A 4,895-nucleotide genomic window follows, 5' to 3' on the forward strand; every position below is an offset into this window, starting at 1 on the left:
TGATTAAATAAGATAACTGTTGATCTTGGTTCTGCATTTTTAATCATCTTTAAGTTTTGAAAACAATCGACATTGATTCGTGACAATGTGTCTGACAACTTCATTCCGGACCCAATGGATTAATATTATGTTTCAGGATATTTTTGTATTCCTCTATGATTTTTTAGTAAAAAAGGTATTCTTAGCAAGAAGTTCTAACTCGTAATATTTTGGAGATAAAAAGGCTTTTTGTTAAAAACATTAAAAAGTTAAAGATTTCGGGATAACTTCATTCAGCACCTAATAACTTCTATGTCGGTGGTTTAATTTAAAGTTTGCGGACATATTTTAATTCCTCAATGATTTTTTAGTAAAAAAGGTACTCTTATTACAATATTCTAACTCGAATGGTTTTAAAGATAAAATAGGTTATTTGATGAAAAAGTTCAACTTCATTCCGCACCCAATAACTTCTACGCCGATGGGTTAATTTCAAGTTTGAGTACATTTTTGAATTCCTCAATGTATTTTTCGTAAAAATGGTACTCTTAGTAAAAAGTTCTAACTCGAGCGATTCTTGAGATAAAAAAGATTTTGTGGTGACAGTGTTAAAAAGTTAAAAATTTCGTGATAACTTCATTCCGCGCCGAATAGCATCCACGCCGATTGGTTAATTTCAAGTTTGAGGACATTTTTGAATTCCTCAATGTATTTTTCATAAAAAAGGTGTTCTTAGTGAAGAGATCTAACTTCAACGGTTCTTGAGATAAAAAAGATTTTGTGTTAAAAACGTTAAAAAGTTAAAAATTTCGAGATAACTTTATTCAGCACCTAATAACTTCCACACCGATTGGTTAATTTCAAGTTTGAGGACATTTTTGAATTCGTCAATGTATCTTTCGTAAAAAAGGTATTCTTACTGACAAATTCTAACTAGAACGGTTCTTGAGATAAAAAAGATTTTGTGTTAAAAACGTTGAAATGTTAAAAATTTCGATATAACTTTGTTCAACACCTAATAACTTCCACGCCGATTGGTTAATTTCAAGTTTGAGGACATTTTTGAATTCCTCAATGTATTTTTCGTAAAAAAGGTATTCTTAGTGACAAGTTCTAACTCGAACGGTTCTTGAGATAACAAAGATTTTGTGTTAAAACCGTTGAAAAGTTAAAAATTTCGAGATAACTTTATTCAGCACCTAATAACTTCCACGCCGATAGGTTAATTTTATATTTGAGGACATTTTTGAATTCCTCAATATATTTTTCGTAAAAAAGGTATTCTTAGTGACGAGTTCTAACTCGAACGGTTCTTGAGATAACAAAGATTTTGTGTTAAAAACGTTGAAAAGTTAAAAATTTCGAGATAACTTTATTCAGCACCTAATAACTTCCACGCCGATGGGTTAATTTTAAGTTTGAGGACATTTTTGAATACCTCGGTGTAGTTTTCGTAAAAAAGGTATTCTTAGTGACGAGTTCTAACTCGAACGGTTCTTGAGATAAAAAAGATTTTGTGTTAAAAACGTTGAAAAGTAAAAAATTTCGAGATAACTTTATTCAGCACCTAATAACTTCCACGCCGATGGGTTAACTTTAAGTTTAAGTACATTTTTGAATCACTCAATGTATTTTTCGTAAAAAAGGTATTCTTAGTGACAAGTTCTAACTCGAACGGTTCTTGAGATAAAAAAAATTTTGTGTTAAAAACGTTGAAAAGTTAAAAATTTCGAGATAACTTTATTCAACACCTAATAATTTCCACGCCGATGGGTTAATTTTAAGTTTGAGGACATTTTTGAATTCCTCAATGTATTTTTCGTAAAAAAGATATTCTTAGTGACAAGTTCTAACTCGAACGGTTCTTGAGATACAAAAGATTTTGTGTTAAAAACGTTGAAAAGTTAAAAATTTCGATATAACTTTATTCAGCACCTAATAACTTCCACGTCGATGGGTTAATTTTAAGTTTGAGGACATTTTTGAATTCCTCAATGTATTTTTCGTAAAAAAGGTGTTCTTAGTAATAAGTTCTAACTCGAACTGTTCTTGAGATAAAAAAGATTTTGTGTTAAAAACGTTGAAAAATTAAAAATTTCGAGATAACTTTATTCAACACCTAATAACTTCCACGCCAATGGGTTAATTTTAAGTTTGAGAACATTTTTGAATTCCTCAATGTATTTTTCGTAAAAAAGGTGTTCTTAGTAATAAGTTCTAACTCGAACGGTTCTTGAGATAAAAAAGATTTTGTGTTAAAAACGTTGAAAAGTAAAAAATTTCGAGATAACTTTACTCAGCACCTAATAACTTCCACGCCGATGGGTTAATTTTAAGTTTGAGGACATTTTTGAATTCCTCAATGTATTTTTCGTAAAAAAGCTATTCTTAGTGACGAGTTATAACTCGAACGGTTCTTGAGATAAAAAAGATTTTGTGTTAAAAACGTTGAAAAGTTAAAAATTTCGAGATAACTTTATTCAGCACCTAATAACTTCCACGCCGATGGGTTAATTTTAAGTTTGAGGACATTTTTGACTCTTGGTTGTTTGTATAATCTTTCAAATTCTTTACATAAAAATGGCCAAAAACAAATAAATAATTGGTCAGAAGAACATGAACATTCATTTTTATCTGCCAAATTACTTTTAGGACAATCAGCTATTCTGGACCATCCTTCATCTTCATCGAAATTATTATTATTGATAATAACATCTAAACCTCATGGGTGATCTGAACATTATATCACAACAACACAGAATATAGAACAGATCAACAAAAATGCGAGGTACTTGCCCAACACTTCCATAATTCCTTCACTTCCAATAAAAATAACGACGTAATGATGAACCCCAACATTTTATAAACGAGTGTGTTTTGAAGTTGAGAAATTACAATGTCACAATGGGGCCATTACCCTGAAGCGAATAGAAAGACCGTCTTTCAAAAGAACGATAAACTATGTAAAAATAGAAAGATTGGTAACATTTTCAGATCCTAAAATTGTTTAATTTTAGCAAATAATTAATATTAAAATTCAAAATCCCTTCTATAAAAGCTTTGGTGACGTTTACGCGGTTTTTGCGTAAGATGAAGAGGACACAAACGTGCATAATTTTTTTTTTGAAAAGCTGAAGCCCAGTTTGAGACTCTACAATTCATCATGAGGCAGCAGGAAATTCCCATACCATATCTAATAACTATAAACGAATATCTCCGCAACAGGACGTTGAACATCAGAATAAAAAAATCCCTATCATCCTCTTTCTCTACTCTCCAAGGAGTACCGAAAGGATCCCCTCTATCACCGACCTTGTACAATATCTATAGCTACGAGATTTACTTTCATTAAAAAGCTAACATTTTGCTCTTTAATTGCTACAAATTTGATAATGATATCTTAATAAATCGATTTTTTGAAAATACCAAATTAAATTGATTAAAAGAAAAAGTTAAAATCGCAGTGTTGAACTAAAAATTTTTATCTCAACAACTAAACGTCACTTTCAAATAAGAATGGTTTTATTAAAAAGGTGACACTTTACTCTATAATTGCTATAAATTGGGTAATGATATCTTAATAAATCGATTATTGGCGATTTTTTGAAAATACCAAATTAAATTGATTAAAAGAAAAAGTTAAAATCGCAGTGTTGAACTAAAAAACTTTTATCTCAAGAACTAAACGTCACTTTCAAATAAAAATGGTATCATTAAAAAGCTAACACTTTACTCTATAATTGATATAAATTTGAAGGTGATATCTTAATAAATCGATTTTTGACGATTTTTTGAAAATACCAAATTAAATTGATTAAAATAAAAAGATAAAAACGTAGTGTTGTATTAAAAAATTTTTATCTCAAGAATTAAACGTCACTTTCAAATAAGAATGGTTTCATTAAAAAGCTAACACTTTACTCTATAATTGATATAAATTTGATGGTGATATCTTATTAAATCGATTTTTGGCGATTTTTTGAAAATACCAAATTAAATTGATTAAAATAAAAAGATAAAAACGTAGTGTTGTATTAAAAAATTTTTATCTCAAGAATTAAACGTCACTTTCAAATAAGAATGGTTTCATTAAAAAGCTAATACTTTACTCTATAATTGATATAAATTTGATGGTGATATCTTATTAAATCGATTTTTGGCGATTTTTTGAAAATACCAAATTAAATTCATTAAAAGAAAAAGTAAATCGCAGTGTTGAACTAAAAAACGTTTATCTCAAGAACTAAACGTCACTTTCAAATAAGAATGGTTTCATTAAAAAGGTGACACTTTGCTCTACAATTTCTATAAATTGGGTAATGATATCTTAATAAATCGATTTGTGGCGATTTTTTGAAAATACCAAATTAAATTGATTAAAAGAAAAAGTTAAAATCGCAGTGTTGAACTAAAAAACTTTTATCTCAAGAACTAAACGTCACTTTCAAATAAGAATGGTTTTACTAAAAAGGTGACACTTTGCTCTACAATTGCTATAAATTGGGTAATGATATCTTAATAAATCGATTTTTGGCGATTTTTTGAAAATACCAAATTAAATTGATTAAAAGAAAAGGCTAAAAACTCAGTGTTGTATTAAAAAACTTTTATCACAAGAACTAAACGTCACTTTCAAATAAGAATGGTTTCATTAAAAAGCTAACACTTAACTCTATAATTGATATAAATTTGATAGTGATATCTTAATAAATCGATTTTTGACGATTTTTTGAAAATACCAAATTAAATTGATTAAAATAAAAAGATAAAAACGTAGTGTTGTATTAAAAAACTTTTATCACAAGAACTAAACGTCATTTTCAAATAAGAATGGTTTCAATAAAAAGCTAACACTTTACTCTATAATTGATATAAATTTGAAGGTGATATCTTAATAAATCGATTTTTGACGATTT

The sequence above is a fragment of the Onthophagus taurus genome, unplaced genomic scaffold (assembly GCF_036711975.1).
Source record: "Onthophagus taurus isolate NC unplaced genomic scaffold, IU_Otau_3.0 ScKx7SY_15, whole genome shotgun sequence".
NCBI lineage: Eukaryota > Metazoa > Arthropoda > Insecta > Coleoptera > Scarabaeidae > Onthophagus > Onthophagus taurus.